The 26196-nt window shown below is 40.7% G+C and overlaps 1 protein-coding gene across 2 annotated transcripts in view; it reads left to right on the forward strand.

The window, feature by feature from the left end:
• Positions 1-25534: 25534 nt before the first annotated feature.
• The window catches only part of LOC111873411, a 650279-nt gene continuing 649617 nt past the window's right edge, over positions 25535-26196 (forward strand). The window contains exon 1 of one of the 2 annotated variants that reach the window (XM_033755081.1): positions 25535-25656. The gene's annotated coding sequence lies outside the window, so the exon portion shown is untranslated. Of the gene's footprint in view, positions 25657-25858; positions 26181-26196 lie in introns of those variants that run through there. The other variant, XM_023868098.2, reaches the window with a different exon arrangement.

The following is a 26196-nucleotide window of genomic DNA, read 5'->3' on the forward strand; positions in this document are numbered from 1 at the left end:
TACTGAGACACTGTTCTTTTGGGCTGTGACACCTTACCTACATTATTTTCTACATGGTACCTTAACTCATAGTACAACAATTTGAACAGTCAACATCATGAGAATATTAAAGCTCGTGTAAGAGTGTAATTAATCACTGAGGTCTTATTATTGCAGGAGTCGTCACAAATAGACAAAGGGTCTATATGAGATTCCCTGTAGTGTTCGTTTCGCAAAAGTAAAATTTAAGTAATTTAAATTGCTTCTATTTTGTGCCCAATACGCAGCAGCGTTGATTGCCTCCTGTCCCTCATTCCGACTTTCAAACCTAAATGACAGGTTTTGTGTCATAGTAGGACTAAATGTAGCGCGTGCGCAGACGTATTCAGAATTATTCATACCCAGTTCTGCATCTTCTACTCTTTTTGAATAGAAACGTATAACTGTTACGTACTGTATCAGTGTTACGTGAGAACGGAAATGTGTATTAGAATATGCAGGTAAAAATGGTAAAGCTATCCTTGTAAGAGGCCGTGGAGGCCCATAGGGCTGTGAGACGTCGAGGTTTCCACATTTTTAAACAATTGACTCAGAGATGGCGATTAGTTCGTCAACCTTCTACCTTCAGGAAAATTCCTGGTACTTATTTCTATTTAAGGGCTGACTAGACCTCGAGGCCATAGTGCGGCTAGGAGGATCAGATCAATTGAAGAATCCAATGGTTTCATCGGACTCGAACTCGCAACCTTCGGGCTTGTAGCTTAATGACTCAATCAACTAAGCTGCCCCCACTCAAATATACAGCACACCTTTAACTGTGGACTAGCTATGTTGGTTAAAATTTTATTAAGAAACCAAATATGTACACAGATACTGTGTTACCTCACGTTAGAAAGTGTAATTTCATATTAAATGTTTAGGCTAGGAGTTATGAGTTTATGAATGAAACTCGACGAAATTAGAGAGTATAAATTTTAAATCACCGGTACAGTATAAATTTTGTTTAAATAAATATATCAAACCATACTTAAAAATCTGTCTACGTATAAAATTACACATGTCTATCTCCAGTGGTTCATTAATCATCAACATGAAACCGAAATCGATTTTCATCTTATATTATGCTATACATAAATATGGATCTCAAGGAAAACTGCATGAGGTACTCGTATGAGGTACTCAAGGCAGTAAATATTAAGATTACAGCTATTTGGGATATGACGTGTTGTCTGCCAGAAAAAAAATTGTTCTATCCTGAAGATGGAGGCAGAAAGTTTCTGCGAAATATTGGTAACTACCAAAACACGGCATCACGTCGGATTAGACCTTGATTTTAAATAAAGACATGTTGTATGCGTTTCGAAGTTCCATTACCTTCTCCGTCCTACTCGAAAATTCCCGCATGTAGGCTTGTGTTATGAGATGTCAGTCTGCAGATATGAAAAGCCTCTCATTCCGAGAGAGATCTAAGGCGGCACTGTATCTCAAGTTCTTTGTGATATGGTGACGATGAACTCCACAGAATACATATCATGTTTTCTTTACAAAGGCATTGGCGGGAAAAGTAAAAGTAAGCTGAAGACAAGGGGCCGCGCAATAGCTCAAGCGGTTAGTCGCTGGCTTTCCATCGCGGCGGCTCGGGTTCAATCCTGGGTCTGGTCAACTGGGATTTGTGGAGGACAAAGTGGCGCTGGGGCAGGTTTCCTCCGAGTACTTCGATTTCCCCTGCCAATCTTCATTCCACCAATTGCTCCACAATCACCCTCACCTGTCATCTGGGGCTGTTACAATAGGCCCCCAGAAGTGGCTTCAGTAAAAGGGATTTTTTTATTGCTAGTGGGGTGGGACTAAGTCCCTTGTACTGCAGCCACTTCTGGGGCCTATTGTAAGGGCCCCAGATAACAGGTGAGGGTGATTGTGGAGCANAATTATGGCCAGCCTTTATATGTGCTTAACGTTTTATTATGGCCGGTCACAGTAGCCGAGCGGTCTATGGCATATACTGTTTTCTCTCGCTCGGAAGCCGGGATCGTGGGTTCGAATCCCACACAAGGCATGGATGTTTTATATGTGTATATGTTCATTCTGTGTTTGTGTTATCCTGTGTTTAGGTAGAGGCCTTGCGACGAGCTGATCACTTGTCCAAGGAGTCTTTCTGTCTGTAAAATGATCAAATAAAGGAACAAAGTTTGCCAGCGTAAGGTATAAGAGGAACTGATTTATTAAGTAAGTTTTCTTACGAATATTTAATTAGTAAGGTAAAGGAAATTATTCTCCAATATCTTAATTAAATTGTAGTTTTACGATATCAAATATGTCTCCAAAGGGTTTGGCCATTTTTATTTAATTTAATATTGAAAATGCCGATCACAGTAGCCGCGCTGGCTAAGGCATGAACTGTTTTCGCTTGTTCGAACTCTGAGATCATGGATTCGAATCCCACTTTAGGCATGAATATCTATGAGTGCGTTTATTCTGTGTTTGTGTTGTCCTGTGTGTAGGTAGCGGCCTCGCGACGGGCTGATACCCCGTCCAAGGAGTTCCATCATCTGTGTAAGAAAGGTTACGAAACTGAAGATGAGTGCAGGTCCCAACAAAAGGCTGTAGAGTCATTGATGAATGTATGTATGAATGATCTCAATTCAATGGTAGCTTTTTCGGTACTGGAAATATCTCCGAAGAGTTCGGTCATTTTTATTGAACTTGAATTTCTGATAGTAATACTGAAAATGGCCTCTCAGCTTTTTTTTTTTAGTTGACAAAGAAACAGATCCAGGCCAACCTAAGCAATATGTCTGTAAGCATTCAGAAAATTAAACCATTATCCCTATCACAAATGATTTCATATTTAGAATAAAAAGCGTAGTTCTTATTGAAGAAGTGTGTTGTACTTACAATTAGAGATTAATTTCTTTATTACTAATTAGACTAGGTTGTTTTGGATGAAATTAAATGGATACACAAACCCGTTGTGCCAGAGTGTGTTCAGAATATCACAAAGTGAGAGGGCCTGCCACACGCAGAACCAAGGAAAGTTAATTTCACTACATGAGAGCACCAGCGGCTAAATACGAATTGAATTTTAATGGAAAACGAAGAAGCAATACGAGTTCGGGATTAAAATGCAGGGATAGTTTTTACTTCCTGAAAACAGTATGATTAACCATTGTTTTGAACAGCATAGTGAAATTGAAACTCTCAGAGAGTCTGCTATTTTGCGAATGTTTCTATCCGAATCAGCCTCACCTAATTGTGCAAGTTCATTAAACGTCTTCCTTTCCGAAGGAAAAAATAGCCGAGGAACATTCCAAAAATAAATCTGTTTTAGAAGAATTCATAGTTTTAGTATCAGTAGGTTATTACCAAAGCCGATCACAGTGGCCGCGCGGTCTAAGGTATGAAATGTCTTCGCCCGCCCGAATGCTAAAATCGTGGGTTCGAATCCCACTAGAGGCATGGATGTCTGTGTTTGTGTTGTCCTGTGGAGGTAGCAAACTTGCGACGGGCTGATCCCCCGTCCAAAGAGTCTACCGACTGTGTATAAGATCAAGAAACTGGAAAAAAAAAGCGGCCAAGGCTCAACAAAGAGCTTTAGAGCCATAGTTAGATAAACTAGTACAAATGGCAGTGGGTCACTTCTGTGTTCATGAAACTGCACCTCATTTTGATTCATAGTGTGTTATTTTAAAACCCGGCACTTCTCCCGGAATTTGTTTGTCTCTCCTATAAACAGAAACATATCCGTGGTGTCCAGTATGACGTCTGCTACATTATTCGCCAATTAATTAAATTCATTGTTTAAATAATCCATTAAATAATCAACTACACAAGGAATAATTGTTATGTTATATGGGTCTCCTCCATCATGTATTAGCGCGTCCTCAGGTTCTAGATGAAGGAAACGACTTCCTGATATGGAGGGCGACATCATAGACAGCTGACAAGGGATGGTACTCCAGCGTGAGTGTTGAGCGTGGTGCCAACAATTCACCCTAAAAATCTAGCATATGTCGAATCATGATATAGGGCTCGGTTAGTTGAAGTACTGTTGGCTTCTTGAAAAAGTCTTTGCTCCATGGAATTACTCGTATTTAATAATACTAAAAACTAAACTCCGTGGCTCGATTCCGCAAGCGGCTATACGGACCGAGCGACCGCCGCTTGTATGCGATGTTAGTGCCAACTTTAACGGATAGAGGGTGTCGCGTGGTGAGCGCAACCAATCTCCACGGCCGTTAATTTCGGGTTGCATATGAATGAATGAATGAAAGTATAAGGAGTGGGTCTTCTGGATCCTTGCACCGCGACTTACAGGGATCTATTGTGCTTTTATTTCGGGTTTCTAGACCGGAGCCGCTATTTCCTTGAAATAGCTCCTCAGTTATTCTCACGAGGCTGAGTGAACACCGTTCCAGACCCACTACTTCCCAGAAAATGTGGTAGCGTCGGAAATCGAACCTGGACCTCTGGATCTGTAGGCAGGAATTGTGACCACTAGACCACAGAGGCGGTTCATTAAAGAATACGACTAAGTAAATTAATAAATAAATTTGTGTGTAATAGAAACACTTTCATCTCTTCAATGTAGTTTATTCCTTGATGTTATCACCTTCTCGTGTTTGTGTTCTGTACACAAAATAATCTGAGACGTACTCTAGCCTATGTAACTACCACCCTTTTCGTTTTATACTGCCCATATATATGAGAGACCTTTCTTAGAAGTCTGTTTCATTTTGAGTTTGTGCAGGTTGGAAACAAAGCCACGGAGAGTTTCGTGAGAGATATGGCATGTATCAACACTTCGCGTGACGCCAACCCTGTCTCGCCCTCTCTGGATACACACTGTTCCACAAATAATCACACACAGATAATATTTCGAATGACTGAACTTATGTGAACAAATATGAAGTCTTGTTTTGCTAAAAAAAAAAAATTGTTCATAAGCGTATCACAGCTCTGTTCAGTATACTTATATAGATAATCATAATGAGCAGGTATTAACAGTCTTCAAGTGCATACAATCCCATTTACCACTTCTACACTACATGTTTTTCTGCAGTATGCTGCCATCCTCAGGTGTATCAATCCGTCAACAAAAAAGAGAAACCAAAACATTACAGAAAAACAGAATATTACAGAAAATGTAGAATGGCAAAAAACAAAGATGAAATGGCAACATTCACATATATAGCAAAAGAAACAAGATATATTACAGAAATATTTCGAGACACAAAATTAAAAATGGCATTTAGAACTAAGAACAATTTACAGCACACATTGAAATCAAAACTACAAATAGTTAAATATAACAGAAGTGGTATCTATAGAATGAAATGCCTGGATTGCCCCATGGAATATATAGGACAAACTGGGAGGAAATTTAATACCAGATATAAAGAACACATTCAAGACATAAGACACAATAACAGTAATACAGGATACTCGGAACACATATTAGATACGGGACGCGCATACGGTACAATAGAAAATACTATGGACATCATAGCAACAAATAAAAAAGGACAATATTTAAACACATTGGAAAACTACCATATATACAGAACAACAAAGAAAAACACTCATATGAATAACATAAATAAATAAAGAAACATATAACCCAATATTTCATGAATTGCACACAATTTACACAGAACAACACGACACAACCCCATCACCTACCCCCACAACACCATAACTCTATCAATGATATAGGAGAACGAAAACAGCACACATACACACACACACACACACACATCCAACGTTACAACGCACGCAGCCACAACAGTAGAACACATCATAAGACACAGTGAGTACTAAACAGTATAGTATTAACAACACGAAACCGATAGAAATGAAAACATAACATTAACATGTAACATTTTTCACATTGCAGATATACACACAACATTAGAAACATAAGAAGAACGACCCCAAAGTGGATGATCGATAATACACACGAATTTAAAATATGACGTATGAGATAATAGGTTTTAACGAGTTTTAAATACATACACTCTATTATTATATAAGGACGTGTACAAATTTAATATTATTTGTAAATGGACATATAAAGGCAAGCAGTGAAATGGATGACGGATCGATACACCTGAAGATGGCAGCATACTGCCGAAACATGCAGTGTAGAAGTGGTGAATGTGATTGTATGAACTTGAAAACTGTTAATACATACACATTATATGAATCAGTGCAACAGGAAGCTAAAATACAAGTACAACATAGTTATATAGATAAAATGATTCGGCCATGTTAAATGGAAGAAAATAGTATATAAAACATGATATTGTGGAGCTGAGTCCTTCTTGAGAAGCAGCCAGTTGCTCAGCTACTTAAGAATTTCCCAACATTTTACGGAATCTTCCTAGTCACCGCTGTGATAACCTCAAATCCAGCGTGGTCTATTTGATTTCAGCAAGTGTTGATGTGGCTACATATGGAAATAATTTAGGAGAGAGTTGGATATTGCAGGGGAAACTAAATTTAAATGTCTCTGTGTCATCAGTTGTTTTCTGTATGTCAGCTCCACCGGAGAGGATGCTCATGTATTGTGTTTTCAAATGGCGGAGTTTCATTTTTTGTTTATACAAAATGATTTTGTTGTAACTACTGATTTATTAGAAAGATGAAAATATTCACTATTACTCTTCAGGATGGGTAATACGGAACGCTGTGATTTTGTTGCTGAACGTACTAAATTATTTGAATGAAAAACGTCCTTTAAACTTCGAGAATTAAATGTAAATCTTTTAATCTGAAGCATAGCTTGCACCTATTGAATGTTCAGTGATGACACTGAGGTCTTCTGACCATCAAGTGAACACAAAACAATTAACAATGAACCATCATAAACAGATTGCATCCAAGTACACAGGAACGAGAATATTCCTCCTGTNAATGAGTGAGACTTCCGGGTCGCGAAGCTGTGACCATTCGCCTCCATCGAGTGCCGAGGTTAAGAGTGGTGGATCTAAAACCTCACTCCTCCATTTGTCTTCCTGGCATAGTACTTAATTAATTAAGCACGTGGATAGTTTTACCTTTTTCAACCTTTACTCAGCCCTCCAAAACTCACCCCTAATTTTACTGCAAATTGTGGAAATCGATTTTCTTTACTTAAATGATTAAGAAGCCTTAAGAAAGCGGACAAAATATTCCTCTTGCTGTACGATCGTCATTTTTCGTGAAGAGTTCTGTCTTCTAGAACATAACGCCGTACAGTCCATTGGAAGCCATCCGAACTTTTTGAGAAATAAATCGCCTCCGTCTTGGGCCCTGTTTGTCATATGCTGGTATCTTACTCTCTTCATTCTTCATCCCTGAAAGTGGTGGCGACATGTTCCTCCGAAACGTCGGTTGACTTTCAACGGACTACACGGCGTTATATCTCCATAACCACCGCTGAGGGAACCTCAAATTATTCTTCATGTCCGGGAATTGCCGTTGCTACGTTCCTGCAGACCGTTTTAGCACAGTATTTTATTATTTTATTTCTTATTGCTAGTGGGGTGGGACTAAGTCCCTTGTACTGCGACCACTTCTGGCCTATTGTAGCAGCCCAAGACGATAGGTGAGGGTGATTATGGAGCAATTGGTGGAATGAAGATTGGCAGCGGAAACCGAAGTACTCGGAGAAAACCTGCACCCACGCCACTTTGTCCACCACAAATCCCAATTGACAAGCCCCCGTCATCGACCCCGGGCCGCCGTGGTTGGAAGCCAGCGACTAACCGCTTGAGATATGGCGCGTCCCTTTCAGCACAGTAACCCGCCACCCTCCTGCACTCTCCTTTTGCAAATAGTGGCTCTATGTTGGAAAAATCAAATTATTTTAAAGTCTCGAACAACTTCAAAATATATGTGAACTTGTATCTTGCAATATTGCCGAGGTACTCGTATGTTAGTGCCACCACATGCAGATTTGGTTGAGGAGACTACAGCGTTTTGCGGTACGCAGGGACGAGCATAAGGAAACGATATAATCGTTGAAATACGGATCTAATTTTTGGATTTCCCCTGTAAAACGTGTTTAGTTATTTACGTATCAGGCGACGTGGAAGCGGCCTGATATTTCACGCTGCGAATGCGTAACATCAGACAGTGAAGTAAAAGAGAGCAGTAAATATTCAAACGGCTTTGACGTGATGTAATCAAATTTTTAAGAACAGAAACATCTATATATGGTGAGTTTTCTGCAGAGTTTATTTTCGCGGGACAGTAGGACGATAAAACTTATTCAGATTTTTACTGATATTTTTGTTATAACGTATCTTTTACAGCTGGAACGTAAAACATGCCCTTGCCAAGCAGCTGTCTGTCTGTACCTTATTCCATTCTTCGGAATAAAGGAAGCGCTTTCTGTAATTTTGTACCAAAGGTTATGCTTCAACTTTTACGAGTATATTGACCAAAGTTCTGTTTATTTATTTATGTATAGGATCCAGTATCCTTAAAGAGAGCAAATATGACCGGGACTGCTTTAAAAAAAAAACATAATTTCCAAACACTTACTTGCACATATCAATCTTCAACGTACTCCCCTCCGGAGTCAACACGTTTTTCCAAGGTTCTGGAGCATCCTGATGCCCTTTTCAAAAGGCGGTGTATCCACTCCCGAACAGTCTGGATGATAGCGTCGTTGTCCACAAACCGCATGCCTTGCAAGTCTGATTTGAGCCTTCCGAACAGGTAGAAATCTCTTGGGGCCAAATCGGGACTGTACGGCGGATACGTCAGAAGGTTCCATTTCAGTTTCCGGAGGGTTTCCATTGTTGTTTTGGGTGTATGGGGGCGTGCATTGTCTTGAAGGAAGGCTACCCGCTTTCCACTTGTCTTCCGCTTGGATCGGAACTTTCCCTTCACGTCTGTTGCCAGGAGGTCTGAGTAATAAGCTGCATTGACTGTTCTGGCATCTGTTAGAATGTCTACATGGATATCTCCCTGCCAGTCCAAGAAGAACGTTGCCATCACTTTTCCTGCCGAGCGGCTCCTCCGCGCTCTCTTGGGTTTGGGAGAACTGGTATGCCACCACTCGCGTGATGACTTCTGGGACTCGGGAATGATGTAGTGCACCCACGTTCCATAGATGGTCACTATAGACTTCAAAAATGCATCACCTTAGTCTTCAAACTGCTGTAGGAGACGACTGGCAGCTTGCATGCGTGGTACCCACCGTGCATTCACCTTGCGTTAGTGCAGGTGGTATTTCACGATGTCTTCTACACTACCAACACTGATGGACAGCACTGCTCCAAGTTCCTTGATAGTGATGCGCCTATTGTCACGAATAAACGCGTCTGCACGATCAGTGTTTGGCTCGGTGACGGATGTTCGCGGCCGACGATGATGCGGTTCGTTCTCAACGCGCTCTCTGCCTTGTCTGAAGCACTTACACCCCTCAAAGAGACGGGTCCGTGGAAGACACTCTTCCCCACACTGTTGTTGGAGTCTGTGGTGAATTTCAGCAGACGGGACATTTTCTCCAACGAGGAATTTGATCACAATGCGTTGTTCCACGCTCTGCGGTACCTTCTGTTCGCTCATCATTTTAGCAAATCCCAGACAGGACTGAACAGGTTCTAATCCGATCAGTTAGGGAGGGCCTCTGGACTCGTTAAGTTTGCACGTAAGTAACTAATAAATGAATTGAATATATCAGTTTGTTGCTAATATTTGTGAATGGACCGAGTGCTAATAGGCGTTTTCTGATTTATAAAATTATAATAAAATAAATTGCTTTATTCCTAACTTCGTTTTACGATGACAACTGAAAATGGCTTATTAATTAATGTTTTTTAGAAAAAAAATTATTACTTTTATCCATATTATGAAAGTCATTATTTTGTACTGAGACTCGCCACGCCCTCAAAAGTCTCCCATATATAAAACCCTTTTTTTTTGAGCATAATATGTCATGAGAATATTCTTGTAACATTCATATTAAATAAAGCTTGTGCTTATCGTGTGCACGGCAGTTCGAAACCACAGTCAAAGCTGGGGGCACGCGGTATTCTTTTTTATTATTCTATTAATGATATTCTAACCCTCCCCTTCACCCCTATTAGAGCAGCCCACATGTCACGCATGCCTCCACGCACAGTGACATTTGCTTAATTGAGACCTGAGAACAGATGTGAGATCACACGTTGCTCACTCACCCCACCCAGACACTGACATGGCGAGCTATCATCTCACCGTCTGGCAGATTGACTGTGATGAGAGTTCGTTATCACAAAATTTCCATTAAGTGAAATATGATGTTACGTTACAAAAACCTAACTTTGAGGCATCCTTCCTTACTTCACAGTGTTACTATAACATGTTCACTTCTCTGCTCTCCCTAATAATGTTGGAAGCAATTGACAGATTTTCATTACACTTGATATGGAACTGCGCCACAAGAGATAAGCTAACTTTCTACTTCTTAATTTTCTTCCATTAGTAGTAGCAACATGGTAATCCACAAACTTCTGAAGTGGAAAGGACAATAGCGTCACTTATTCCAGGGGAGGGGCATACGTGACCTGCAGTAAGAGATCAGCGAAACACATACAATTCTCATTGAGTCAGTTTCAGTGCAAAATTAAAATGATACTAGGCTGCGCCATAGTTCAAGCGGTTAGTCGCTGGCTTCCCACCGCGGCGGCCAGAGTTCGATCCCGGGTCTGCTCAAGTGGGATTTGTGGTGGACAAAGTGGCGCTGGGGCAGTGTTTCTCCTGCCAATTTTCATTCCACCAATTGCTCCACAATCACCTTCACCTATCATCTGGGGCTGGTACCATGGGCCAGAAGTGGCCGCAGTACAAGGGACTTAGTCCCACCCCACTAGCAATAAAAAAAGCGATACGAAATTGGCTTTCTTCCTGATAATGATGAATAAATCATTCGAGCTAGTTGTGTGGTAGAGCGACATGATAAGTATACCTTCATATTCAGAATGAACAATTTTTTATGTTTAAAATTGAGCTGACGTTCGAAACTTTGACTTTTTTATCTCGGAAATCTAACGAATTCAGAATACGTACATGTACACCAGTGCAAATTATGTATCGAATTGAATCACTAAACTACATGATCGATTCACAGCTGTGATAGCCTCGCCCTATAAGAGAGGCGTTCATCCCTGAACACACTGCAGTCTCGTGAAGTAAGCACATATTTTAAGGTTTTTACCAAACTGTTTTTTAAAAAAGCTCACTTCTAAACAGCAGGTTTTCATTAGAATAGGAATAACGACAGGTTTATTAATATTTCGTGTTAAAAATCTGTCCTGAGGACTTAACTACAAATATTTTCAGGCCGGCTGTGTTTTGATTCAGTGAGGTAATTTCATTTTTGTGGGTTATTTTACAGCGCTGTCAGTAGCTGCACTATACAAGGGCGCATGGTACGATGATTAATGAATTTTAAAAGATTTGTAAGGAAGGTTCTATGACCTAATTGAAGTACTCACGCGGAACTTCCCTGGCGAGACTGAGTAAATACACGAAAATCTTCAGTCAAGGTAGCCAGCTTTCTGGCTGGGATTCTAACCGAGCACACCCCGGATACAAATCTATAAAGTTATTCCGATGTCAACCCGCTTGAAGGGTGACGTTTCAAGTAAGAACTAAATCCTTACTTAAGTCGAGATATAAATTATGTTATTATTAAGGATATGTCATTTCTCTGAAAGATAAAAATAGGTGTTTGGATGAAATGTCATAAAACCGAAGTACTATAAACTCGAAATATTTCGGTGAAACGTGGACTGTAGAATATGTATTATACATATAAGCAGAAACAGTAATTTTTTCTTTCATTATCTAAAGGTATTACATAAACTGTTTAATTTATAGTTTATCAATATGTATTGGTGAACTTGGATATATATTTTAAATATATTGATATTTTTGCCAATCATTACGGACGTGGACATGCTAAAGAGTCACAGATATTTTCTAAGAACTTGTTTAATATAAATTAACTTTATCTTTAAATGGAATTAATGTGAGTATAATAGGTTTTTAGCGAAGATATGGAGTTACTTCGAACGGAACTAATTAGGAGTTTGTGCCTATTTTGTTTCTTTCAGTACACATATTCTATAATCGTTCTGTAATTTGTTAGCTCTCTACTCAGCGCCATAGCTCAAGCGGGGTTCGATCCCGGGTCTGGTCAAGTGGGATTTGTGGTGAACAAAGTGTCGCTAGGCACGTTTTCTCCGAGTACTTCGGTTTCCCCTGCCAATCTTCATTCCACCAATTGTTCCACAATCACCCTCACCTATCATCTGGGGCTGGTAAAATAGGTCAGAAGTGGCCGTAGTACAAGGGACTTAGTCCCATACCACTAGCAATAAAAAAAAAGCTCTCTACTCCACCGTTTACGAGCCACACGACCTTACACCGTAACAAATAACACATCAGTTCCTCACAACCGGCAACAAATAACACAGGAAAGCGCCAACAACCCATTAGAAGGCACAGAAAATATACAGCACGCATCAGAGAGCTGCCAGCACGCACGAAAGGAAATATGCATCAGCCAATCATAACACACTCACAAAACAAAACAGTCTATCAAAACAACTTGAAAACAGAAAACACGCAACACACACAACACATAACAATCGGTCGCAACATATAATGAGACAATACAGAGTACAAACAGCTCACAACATAGAGCACGGACAACACAGAAAAGCCCTTCGCAAGAGACAACACACAGCAGAGACAGCTGGAGATCCTCAGCGTTTTCTACCTTGGCCGAAATGAGTGGAGCACTCTAATCCAGAAATTCATGTTTACTCACTTATAGCGAAGCAAATACGGCTAATTTGTAACATGAGTGACTAGTGTACGTATTTCCGAGATTCTAATGCGAGTCTGAACAAGAAATAATTTTGACTAAGTTTTCCACTCCTTGAAGATGTCTGGCTTACTTTATTTGCGTGTAATAAGCCGTTATTTCTTCCTCTAGTTTTTAGAGTCGGATCCATCTTACATCTCATGCAACGCTAAACAAGCTCTTAATTAAACACAACATCTTTAAGAAGCCTAAAAATGAAATGTGATTGCTGAAATTCAAGTCGTTAAGAAGAGAGACTGACTACAATGAACGAACCAGAGCGCTGTGCAACATCCCCAAGATTAGTATTTGATGTCGGCGACATTTAAACATATATACTCATTTTCTGTGAAGTCCAGAGTCAGTGCCCACGGAACCCATGTAATGAGCGACATTAGGGGGCTGATACCACCCGTCCGTTTACTGCATGAAGGATGGCCGATGGTTATCGCTAGCTGGACAACCCACATCAATAACGGAATATGCCGTTTGGACTAATTTGGCTTTGACCCTCTCGGAGTCCTTATCGAAACGTTGAGATGTTGTAGTACTGCCCTGCGTGGGACCTTGTTCATGTGGAATAAAAGTGGATACTGTAGACACGGCAAGTACAGGAGTAACCTTAAGACACAATAAACTGAGAGTTGCTTTTCATGTTTTACAAACCAGGTCGCTGGATGTCTAGACCCGAGAGAGTTGGCTGTCAGTTGTTTACAACGCAGCGTGCTTGTCCCTTATATAGCACGTTTATACAAAATTCTAAAATATTATTTTAAAATATGTGTTTGCTTAATTATCTTTTAGAATGAAGAAAATCATGTGTATGTGTGTATGTCTATCTTTTATTTCACACCACGGAGAACCTAATTCAATTCCAGGTCAGGGGCGGTTTTTTTCAAGTACCTCGGTTTCCTCCGTCAATTATCGGTCTACCAATTGCTCTTCTTTCATGAGCCATCCTATCACTGACCGTGTATATGTCTTAATAACGAGAGCGTCTGTAAACAGTGAACCGAGTATGAATAAATTTGGTCGAAATTTTCAGGCAAACACATACACACATAAAAACTCTGTGGTCTGTAGTCCGCAAGCGAACTATACCGACCGAGCAACCGCCATTTGTCGGCGAAGTTAGTACCAACTTTAGCGGGTAGGAGGTGCACGTGGTCAGCGCAACGGTCCCCACGGCCGTTAATCTCGGTCTTCTAGACCTGAGCAGCTATTTCCTTGAAATAGCTCCTCAGTTATCATCACGAGGCTGAGTGGACCCAGTTCCAGACCCACTACTTCTCAGAAAATATGGTAACGCCCGGAATCGAACCCGGGACTTCTGGATCTGGATATTTTAATGCAATGTATAGATATTGTGACTGAGTGCAGTTCTAGTTCAAATTTGAGAGGTCCACTTTCGATTCTTTTTCCGGGGGGGGGGCACTTGTCCTTATAATCTTAGGTGATTTTGTTCAGTATCTCTAGGCAAATCCAGAATTGATTACTTTAGAATTGGCTACTGTCACTTGCGTCCATATTTTATTTTCCAAATTAAACATTCGCGTAGTTATCGCAGAAAATCTGATTCTATATGAAATATTAGTTAAGAAATTGTCTTTAAATAAATTGAGAAAGAAGATAAAATGCTAACCTTGCAATCTATTTAGTTTGCTTTACGTATGATTTTTCGTATCTCTCTAAGATAGGATGGGATGGTATGGATTGGGTTGATCTGGCTCAGGATAGGTACCAGTGGTGGGCTATTGTGAACACGGTAATGAACCCTCGGGTTCCAAAAGATGCTGGGAAATTCTTGAGTGCTGCAGAATTGGTGGCTCCTCCAGAAGGGCTCAACTTCATGAGTAATCCTTTTTTAATTCGCTTAGTGGGAGGTGGAGTCCAACTGGGTCCACTAGGCACGGCGGCCACTGATTGGCCTATTGTAGCCTGCCCCGGGTGATTATGATGATGGAATGAAAATTGGCAGGGGAACCGAAGTATTCGGAGAAAACCCGCCATAGCACCACTTTGTTCACAAATCCCACTTGACCGGACCCGGGATAGAACCCGGGCCGCCGCGGTGGGATGCCAGGGACTAACCGCTTGAGCTATAGCGCGGCCTGCTTCATGAGTAAGTACGTATGCATGATTTTGTCTGAACTATTGTGTTCATATTTACAATGAGGCAGTTCCTGCAAGTTGCAGGTAATTCAAAGGCAATGAACTATACAGTTATGGTCGGCTTATAACGTCTGCTTCAGTTACATGGCGCTCAACCTGATATAAGTTGAGTGACCAATCTAGGGACATTCCACATGTAATCCGGGTACACTACTCACGCTCCGTTGCCTTCTCATATTGTGAGGCGTAAATTTTTGTTTATGGGGTCTGTCATGTTTTATAATCATAATTTCATGAGCTGTAGGCCAAATAGCTGCTCTATTAATCTGTTCAGCGGCTCGGAAAATTCATGCCAAACCTCAGTTCTGAGGTACTGACACGGGTGGTAATAAATTGTTATAGATTATAAATTGAGTTTGTAAACAACCTAGCAGATGTTGGTCAGTTTGCAAGCGCCATAATTACCTGTCCATACGTACGATTTCGGAACTTATGATATTCAAATCAGAAACCTAAACCTTAGGCCCTGTTGTTTTACTACATTCATCTGTTTACAATGAAAGCTGTATCTATAAATTTTATGTGAACGTAGAAGTTTATGAAGGTAGGCCTAGGCCCACTGGGGCTGTAGTGCCAAGGGAAAAAAATATATATATCCTTTTTCCTGTCAAGTTGGAAAGTGTAACTAACTTGACTACCTTGCAGTGGGTCCTTATTGAAAGCAGCACTTGTTGAGCTGGTCAAGAAGTTATCCGCTTCTAGCACATCGGAAAATATATACTCCGCCCCCTCGATCATCCAACCCCTAGCCAGTCGCTATACCGACTGTTCTATCCCGCGTCCTACTGAAACTATATAAACCGCAAATAAACAGATTAAGTAAGTAAGTAAAAAAATAATTAATAAAACCGTACACACATCCTTGTATAGATTTACCTTGACTTTGCTTTAGACAAGAAATTGAGTGTTGTGCAGTAGAATATTTTTGGTTACTCAACACCGAACAGCAAAAGTCCGTCCGACCGGCACAGCCGGTTTTAACAACACGATCTCACTTTTGGGCCTTTAGCGTGCATGATGTTCCTTTCCCGAAGTTAACACCTATGCAGTTTTATTTGCGGAGCTGGTCTTCATAAGCATGCACATATAAAGTTAATACAAAATTTTACAACCATTTTCGAGAAAATCGCCATTTTTCTTTTTCTGGGTGGGGGGTGTGCTTAAAGGGCCCTTATTTTGGGAGGTTGATTCCTTTCACGGTTAGAATACCTCCTAAATACATTACACATACATGCGGGGAAGTAAAAATAAAGGGCATCACAAATCCTCCTTGGACTTCAATGCGCTGCAACACCCAAGTCCCCTCTGAATATGCTGGTGTGTCATTGGCGTGTCTTGCCATGTCGGTTGATTAATGTTGAGGAAAGTTTTATATCGCTGTTGTAGCTATGTCGCCAAGATGATGATTTATAACGACGTAAATTTTCTCATGCCTCGATTACACTTTCATGAAAACGGCTTATAATTAAGCTTCTAGTTAAATTTCAGATTAAATTACTGAATAAATTACTGAATGGCCAGAGGTGTGGTTAGACATGTGTGGTCTGCCATGCAACATCAAGACCCTGCTATGCGCTAATGAGTCCCATTTCCCTGCACCCAAACCATGAAGTTACTTTAGCATGATGCGTCCAAGTAGATTCTAAAGGGGTCTGACGATGGTGTGTTTATCCTGTGCAACGGTGTTCATGGATTTTGATTGTTGGTTCGCTTTGTTGCATTTGTACAAACATTAGCTCAATTTTTGTTGTACGAGTACATTTCTTGTTATTTCCCTTTGACAGAGCCTGATCTCCCATATTTATATAGCTAAACTTTCCTGACATAGGTTTTCCAGTGATTTGGATTAACAAACTCAACAGAGTAGATGTCTCCTGCCCTCTCACCTGACGACGGAAGTAGATCCAATTTCCGAAACGATGTACTCTTCAGCGTTCTTTAGGATATCGGACCATGGACAAAATCAAGAAACCCATTAATCACGAATGATGTGTCTATTTGAATGTCGGTTGCTGTAAAAATAGCTCACAATGTCTCAGCATCAGGAACGTTTTATGCGTATATTTTCAAGAATATCTCTCCCTACGTGTAATTCGCAGAATCCTTCACAGCTTCTCGAAGGATTTATTGGGGTAATTCCTTGATATATGGTACAAGTACAAGCAAGGAAAATAAATGGGCTTTAAGCCTAAATATACAACAGGAAAAGAAATGCAAGACATAGAAAAGTATAACAAAAATTAAGAGAAGAATGGAGAAAATAAATAAATATTTTCACGTTTGTAGTGACTATAGACGGGTTTTGTATTAGTAATCGCTTTTATTGTATTGTTCGAAACAGTGCGTGACTATAGTTTACAACCCACTATCACACACACATACACACACACTCGTGTCTATAGTCACGTCTTCACTGCCGTTGCGTGGTAGCCGCTTTCGACGGGGAACGCTCCCCTTTCTCTAAGTTCACTAGCTGTACCCGGCTTCAGCTACCAGCTTCTCACAACAACACCTCACAACAACTGAACGCCAGTGGTTATCTAATTAAACGTACAAAATTAAAGTTATGTTACTACTGACGGTCAGTCGGTCAGTCGGCCAGTCTGTCTTGGTGTCAAGTATCAATCTGGGACCCAAGCCCAGATTCTTATTATGGTCAGTTCAGGGTTTGTTGATGTGGAGCGTCCTCTCTGACGAGAGGACGGTTGTGTAGTTTACAATTGCTACTGGTCTTCACCAGCACAGTCATTCTCGGGTCTGAGTCCCGCGGGAATCATGGCCATATCTTGTCTCATAATCGAGACTCCCTCAACCTGGAGGGCCGGTTCCGCATATTAATGCCCCCCAGGAACAGGGTGGCCCGGTTATACGCCGAGGCAGTGGGTTCCCTTTACATCTTCTTCAACGACTCGCAGGGCTCCACCCGGGGTTAATTCCAGCATCTAACTGACCCTGTTTATAATATCTCGACATGGACCGCACAGAGAACATCCTCTTTATATTGTTGTTTACGGGCTGCTCTCTAGAAACGGTCGTTGCCTATTAAGGGCTCTAGATACCGCAATGTAATGAGAAAAAAGAGAACAAAGAAGAAATAAAAGAATGATGGACAGCGGGATGGGAGAAATAGAATGTTTGGTCTGCCTCAGGATAAATTGGATGGTTATGACAGACCAAATTCATAGCAGATTTAGGTAGATGTTGTAATTAATTTCTCTATTTGGAAAAATAATTTGCACATTCTGCTTGTTGGTGAACACAGCAGGTTCATAGATGGAATCGTATATTGATTTGTGCACTTTGCCTGAACAACGAGTTCGTTTCTGTGCGCCGTGCCAGGCCATATGCTGTCATATAGACAACTCCATGAAACAAAGTCAGTCTTGAGAAGCTGATAGTCACTCAGCTCGCCAAATAGTTTCCCTTCTTTTATAAAACCTGAAGGTTCATTGCAATATTCACAGGAGCCCGTGTCCTTAACCAAATAAATCCAGTCCACATTCTTCCAGTCTGTTGCTTTAATGTCCGCATTAATATTATCCTCCTATATATGCCTAGGTTTTCGAAATGGTCTCCGCCCTTCAAGTTTCTGACAAAAATTCTTTACGTATCTCTCATATCTCCATGTGTTATATATGCCTTGAAAAACATATCTGTCTTGATTTAACCTTCCTAATACAATTCCAAGTGAGGAACACAAGTTATGAAGCTCTTCATTAAGTTTTTTTTTTCTTTTACCTGCTATTCTTTCCTCCATTTTAATTTCATATATTTTCCTAAGCATTCTGTTTTAAAACAGCCTTAATCTATGTTCTTTTAATGTGAAAGGAAAGGTTTCGCATCCATACGAGACGACAAGTTTCTTTTCCTACATGTTACTCATTGACAGAGTAGATAAAAATATGAGAATATTTCGAAATGAATAGTAGCAAGGATTCTCATAATTTATTCTGTTCTTAATCTATTTGTGTCTAGTTTTGATTTTTAACTGTCGTTCCAAAGTATTTGAACTTTGCCACGTAGTCTAATTAGTTATTTGTTATGTATGTATTTAGGTCGCGCCATATCTCAAGCGGTTAGTCACTGGCATCCCACCGCGGCGCCCGGGTTCGATCCCGTGTCTGGTCAAGTGGAATTTGTTGTGGACAAAATGGCGCTGGGGTAGGTTTTCTCCGAGTACTTAGGTTTCCCCTGCCAATCTGCATTCCGCCAATTTCTCCACAATCACCTTCACCTATCATCTGGGGCTGGTACAGTAGGCCAGAAATGGCCGCAGTACAAGGGACTTGGTCCCACCCCCAATAGCAATAAAAAAATTCCTGTATTGTAATTATGTCCATTCTGATGATAAGAAATGGATATATCCTTCTCCCTATCCACCGACTCTATTCTCCAGTGACGTTTTTCTGCTCCCGAAGATAAAGGAAACATTGAGAGGAAGGCATTTTGATGACACTGACGACATCAGGAGTATTATGACGGTAGCTCTGAAGGCCATTCTACAAAACCAGTTCCAAAATTGTTTTGAAAGGTGGACTAGGCGCTGGCATGTGTGCATAACTTCTCAGGTAGAATACTTTGAAGGTGACCACAGTGATAGTCAGCAATGAGGTTCACTTTAACCGCAATGACTTCGCGAATTTATTGTCAGACCACGTAAAAGTTGAAACACAATGGCGAATTTTTATCTTCAAATCACCGAAAAGAGAAACTGCTCCTGACAGATGTTTACCTACTTGGATTTTATACAGGATTCGTTTAAATAAATATTAATTAGCTCAAATAATTTTACAAAAAAATATACGAAATTTAACGACAAACTTGTCGCAGTCCTAACTGAATAATTGAATTTCTAGAAGACTATTAGCATAGCACGTGCTGTGGTATTAGATAACATTTTTTCCTGCCGATATACTGAAAAGTTAAAAGAGAACTGGTATTAGAAAGTACTATAAATTGATTAATGTTAGACCAATAATATAATCGCCGCAACAAGTCTCCAGCATTCGACATTTCTTGCGACGTACAAGTTCTCAACATTTCTTCTGGCCGTAAATTAGATTACGGTGGCCCTCCTGCCTGGGGCACTTGGAAGTGATTCAAACCTTGTGGTTGGCAGGGGGGGTCCGGTTCCGAAGTCACTGCATTCCCGTATATCAGGACTGGAGCCCGCTCTCCTGTCTTCGTTACCTGCAATTGTAAAAGGACTATTCTTCTATTCATGTTTTAGTCGTTTCCATTATGGTTCTCAGTTTCGACATGCGCTTTAAATCTGCGCGTAACTGCAGACAAGATGTTCCTAGGGGAATTGCATATATTTTCTTTTCGCTTATTAATCATGTGGAACAAACAGAAACATAGATTTCTACTTTCTCAGATGTAATATCGTGTATCCTGGTGAAACTCGACATGCGTTTCGGAGAAGCAGCAATGCTTGTTTCATGTTACTTTCTAGTTTCGCTTAATCTTCAACCTTTAAGATGGAAGTGATATTTCTTCCCAATCATATTTTTTTTTCGCAGGACAGCAAATATCTGTAAGATCATGAGTAAGGGGTAACGCGTGACTGATAATTTTGGGTTCTAGATTGGATGACTGGATTTGTTGGACGTCTCTATTACATTTACACTTGATTACAACAGTTCACATATTTAACTTTTCTTGATATGAAGCTCTCCCTGTTGTCTGGATCTTACACTGGTGTCTAGCCTCTAGTCTTCTACATGAAGTCTTGAGTTCGAGTCACACTTACTTCATATTTCGCACTTTTTGAACGGTGTGTCTCTCTAAAGCACGCTAATCTACTTCTAAAAAGAATGCCGTCATCTGGGATGTGGAGTATTGTAGATCCTGTTTTAACCAACGTTTCGGAGGAAAATATTGCCTCCATCTTCAGGGTAGAATAATCGGCTAGCGAAGAGTCAGCGTGAGGAGGTGGCTGCAGACTGCCTACACGGCGCAAAAACCCAGAATACGGCATTCTTTATAATCACCGCCGTGGAAACCTCAAATTTTCTATCTGCTCTGTCTACTTTACGACTGGCGGTTTAGCGCCAGTCAGTTCGTCTTCGCGACAAGCCCCTTGAGACCCACGACCAGAATTTTTATTTTCCAGCTGAACATTTGCTTTTATAATCGTTATGTAACATCCTCTCTGACGAGAGGATGGGCCTGTCGTTTACAATTGCTAATGGTGGGCCAGCACAGTCATTCACAGGTCCGAGTCCCTTGGGACTCACCACCACATTTTACTGTCTCAGATTCGAGACTCCCCAAACCTGGAGCGCCAGGTCTCCGTATTTACGTCACGTATATCCCCCAGGAAGAGGGTGGCCCGGTTATACCTCCAGGCACTGGGTTCCCTTTTCGTCGCCTACTACAACTGGCCTGACCTCCATTCATAGCTTCGGGAAAATCGAATAGAGCTCACCGCCTTCCAGGCTTTCAGTACTGCCCCTGTGACAACTCCACTGTACCGGAAACGTGATTATTGAAACGTCTGCTACCAAGCAACCGAAGTTCTATAGTTGACTGTGTTAGGAACATGTTTACCTAGCAGAAGGTTCTTCTGTTGGCTGCGTAACCTAGGAAATGTGTTTACCAAGCCGTTGACTAGCTATGCACGTTTTTCAATTTGTACCGAGAATCCTAATGTTTCGCGGTTTTGTTCAGTCTATGTAGCGAATTCTGTAACACGACATGTGCTCCTATCGATAATTTGGCGTTAAATCAGTATAAATGATACAAACTCCGTCCTAAGTGCAAACAATATACATTTATATGTCTTTGATCTTGTTCTTTCTACACTACATGTTTCGGCCTCTATCGGCCATCATCAGGTGTATACTCTTAACGTTGCTGCCACACTGAACCCAGTCTAAAACTTAACATTTAAAAACACAATGTCACGTTCTTCGTATTATCAACATCTACATCGTTGATATGTGTCTGGTATGTAGATTATGTTGCACACGTCAAACCCGATATTCTTGTAGTAGCACTCTAAAAATCTTTAGTTATGATGTTTTTAAAATCTTTTAAAATTTTCTCTAAATTTTAAATTTAAAATTTAAAATTCTTAGGGTTACTCGCCCTATGTCTAAGTGCTGGAGCGGCTAGTTCTTGTTTTCACACTGTACAGGTGTTATTTAATGTAGTCTTCTTGTGTGAATGCCGCTGCTTGTCTGTACTACGTGTGATCAGTAATCAGAGGTAGTGTCTGAATATAAATGAGATGACTTTCACCCTTTCACTGTACGATTTTCGCGCATTATTCTACATCACTCTGTTTCCGTCACATGTTCAAGATAAACGGATGTGTTGGGGAAGTAGCTTTTTGTTCTGACGTCATAGCGCTCCGACTGAGCGGAACTGCTGACAGAATTAAATTAACATTCATACCCGATAAAATCTTATTAAATTTAATACAATTAAATATCCATGGACATATTTCAGAGTAATAATTTTCTTTACATGTCGTGAATATGAATGTGTCGGACCCACGGTGAAATATAATTATATTTTTACTGTATTCTAGAACTGCAGGTATTCAGTTTTAATTGAGAATTATACGCCTTGAAGTCTTCGTTTCGGAATGTCTCGAATGGGGCTTCCTTACTCGTGCCCTGCTTCTGCCTTCTCTGTGTTCCTGACATTTTTTTTTAAATTTTTGTGAGGTGGGGGTGAAACTGAGTCCACTTGGTACGTTGGGCACTAATTTGCCTATTGTACCAGCCCAGTATCATTGATGGTGGCATGAGAATTGGCAGGCAGAACTGAAATACTCGAAAAAAACCCTGCCCCAGTGCTACTTTGTCTATACAAATGCCATATCACCTGACCTGGGATCGAACCTGGATGGGAAGCAGGCGATTAACGGCCTGAGCTATGGTATGGCCCAAGTCAGCACTACATTAAGGGGAAGAGAATTAAACAAGAATGTCGAAACTCATAATTCCGAAACCACATGTTCTATGTTTTCGACGTTTAGCTAAGCCTTCAAGAATTCAGAATTGGTGTCACTGCAGGAAACTTCATTCAAAATCAGTTTCAAAGTTTAGTACTTGCCCGTTCACTACGCTTTGATTATAATATTAATAGAGGCATAGGAAGGACATGTGAGAGACTGAGGGAGAGGCTACTTTGGTGCGCCTGTAACTTGCCTACGCTACGGAATACGACACCACAGGGGCAGCTTGCATTCGCACTCCTCTGCAGCTCTGTGCTAAAGAGAAGCGAGACGGAAGCTTGTATCTCTTTCCTGAGAACTCACTGCGTCACGCGAGATTCCAGTTCGGCGTTGCGCGACCATCTACAGTCTAATAGGAATATTTTATCTAGTTAAATGCGTCCCTGTGTTTAACTAAGTACCACGCCATAAAGCCGTATGGGGCATTTGAGGTAGGCTTATGACTCCACCCGTTCTTAACTTCGGCAGTAGATAGCTTTATGATGAGAGGTCCTACAACCCATTGAATAGCAGTCCGTTTGACTGACGGGACTAAGAGACAAACACTTGTGCCTGGCCGTGCCATAGCTCAAGCTGCTAGTCGCCGGCTTCCCAACGCGACGGCCCGGGTTCGAGCCCGGGTCAGGTCAGTGGGATTGTGGTGAACAAAGTGATTGTGGGACAGGTTATTTCCGAGTACTTCGGCTTCCCCTGCCAATTCTCATTACACTGATTGTAATAACCCATTTTATGGAATTAATTCCTGAGGTTAAATGGATTTAATTGGTTAATGATAGAGTCTAATGACGGAGTTTTGTTATGAGCGTCGTGCTCCTTGGTTTCGTGCCGACGAAGACATTTTAATAATTCGATTGTTTATGGAGTAATCTGTACCTGAGGATAAGTAGAGAAATCCTGTGAGCGAAGTAATAACTCCCCCACCCACCCACCAGAAAGCTGTAGGCCTTCTCTACAAATTGACCATCTTTCAGAAATTAATGTCGCAAGGAGTGACGTTGGTAGGAAATGTAAGGTTGCATTCGTTCTTATGAAAAATGTTAACACCCCTCAGCAAACTTCTTTTGCAGTAATATTAAACAAAGTAGCAAATCTCATAGCGCAAAATCTTTCTTCAAAATATAAGAGTAACTCAGCTATTCAAACAAATCCGCGCTTTTTATGAATCGGAAGTTTAATTTCCGTGTGCGCAAGAAACCGAAATATACCCAGTCTACATGGAAACATTCCATATCTGGAAGATTTTGTAATAATATAGCATCAATCCAGATCTGAAATTTGAAACTAAATTGAAGTTCGGAATGCCTCTTCGAGAACTTAGGAAACAGCGCATAAGTTCGAGCTTTGTAATGACCTACCAAGAAATATGAAACGTAGCATGTGGCAAAAGATGACAGTTTGAATATACCCATATTCCTGAAACACCCTGTATATTTAGCACACACACACACACACACACATACACACACACACTCTCTCTCTCTCTCTCTCGTGCACGCGCACGCACGCACTCACACGATATGAGTAAATATTTGTCATGTTACTCTTTACTATTTTTCATTGGCCGGACCCAAAAAATGTTATATGCCCTTGATTATAATGAATTTATTTATCTTCATTAACTTTGCCTGAAGTGAGGGCACGCGGTAGCTCAGTTGGTTGAGGCACTATGCTACAAGCCGGAAAGTCGCAGGTTGAAGTCCCGATGAGGTCATTGGATTTTTTCTTTCAATTTACCTAATCCTTCCAGCTACACTAACATAACAGAAATGAGTACCAGGAATATTCTTGGAATATTCTTGGGGTTAAAGGTCGGCCGGCGCGTAGGGCTGACAGTCTTGCCGCCATCTATGAGCCGATTGTCTAGAAAATGTGGGAGCCTCAATATCTCACAACCCTATGGGCCTCCACGGCCTGTTAGAGGAATAACTTTACGTTTTTTTTTTACTTACCTGAAGTACAGTTACTTCTTTTATTAATGTTCAAGCCTTTAGACTATGCAACAAAAATATGCACAGGAACTCTGGTTACGTGGAATGGTCGTCATGAGGTTCACTGTTGTTCAATGAACCAATACTGTTGTCAGATAAGCCAATGTTAGCATACCACAGCTCTGGTGACCGCCTCCCTCAAATCACTGTGCAAATATACATTATGCGAACTGCGAAAGGGCGATATGAAACAATCATTGATTTCAGGCCTCTGTAAATTATTCATGATTCTGTTCTCTGATCTTTCTCTTGATGTTGATACATGAAGCCACTGATGATGATCATGTCGTCAACTCTAATATCAATTCAACCTTCTCCCCCTCCCCTTCATGTCGCTCTACATATTAATGCTATAGTTATACTAGTCTTAATTATACTAATTAGTAGTTAAGCCGTCGACCGAAAGTGCATCCAACTCAAATAGGCCTTTGGGATTTGTACGTGCAGGGCCAGTGTTACTAGGTTTGGTGTGAGGTGTGTAGGTACTTCGGAAATGTTTGGGAGCTGCAGTCGAATGAGAGGGAGGGAGACAGGTGGAGAGGGGAGCCGTGACGAAGAGCGGGCTCAGTCTGGCCGTAGATATGTTACGGCGCGCGTTTGCAAGTAGTCGATGGCCTGTACCCGTCAGATTGGGCAAGTTTCGTCAACCATTAAATGTTTAAATATAATTTTTAATTAATCAACTGCTACGAATTTCATTTCAGGTGAATATTTATACCTTGTATCCAACCTTTCTTTTCATTTTAATGTTTCGAACATTATTATTGCGCCCTTTTACAGTATTCACTGTCACAGATACGTGTTTGAAACTTATTGTGAATTAGGTAGACGTCATTTTGGATTTAAATGAGCTTTATTATTAAGTGATATCTAATAGATTTATTGTCGTGAACGGGAGTTTTGCNACCCTTTTACAGTATTCACTGTCACAGATACGTGTTTGAAACTTGATTGTGAATTAGGTAGACGTCATTTTGGATTAAAATGAGCTTTATAATTAAGTGATATCTAATAGATTTATTGTCGTGAACGGGAGTTTTGCATAACTGACAAGTGTTTTTAGTGTTAAGTGGCCTCAGTGCGTGTGAACCGACTTATTATTTCATGTAACTCAAGTTTTATAAGGAAATAATGATAACTGACAGTTTTTCTTATTTGGGTGAAGTGCTGAATATATATGCGTGTGTAAGTTGGACTACAGAACTAACTGGACGCTAAGCGGCACAAGGTAAGATAGGTCTTCT

This window comes from Cryptotermes secundus, unplaced genomic scaffold (genome assembly GCF_002891405.2).
Source record: "Cryptotermes secundus unplaced genomic scaffold, Csec_1.0 scaffold22, whole genome shotgun sequence".
In the NCBI taxonomy this organism is placed as follows: Eukaryota; Metazoa; Arthropoda; class Insecta; order Blattodea; family Kalotermitidae; genus Cryptotermes; species Cryptotermes secundus.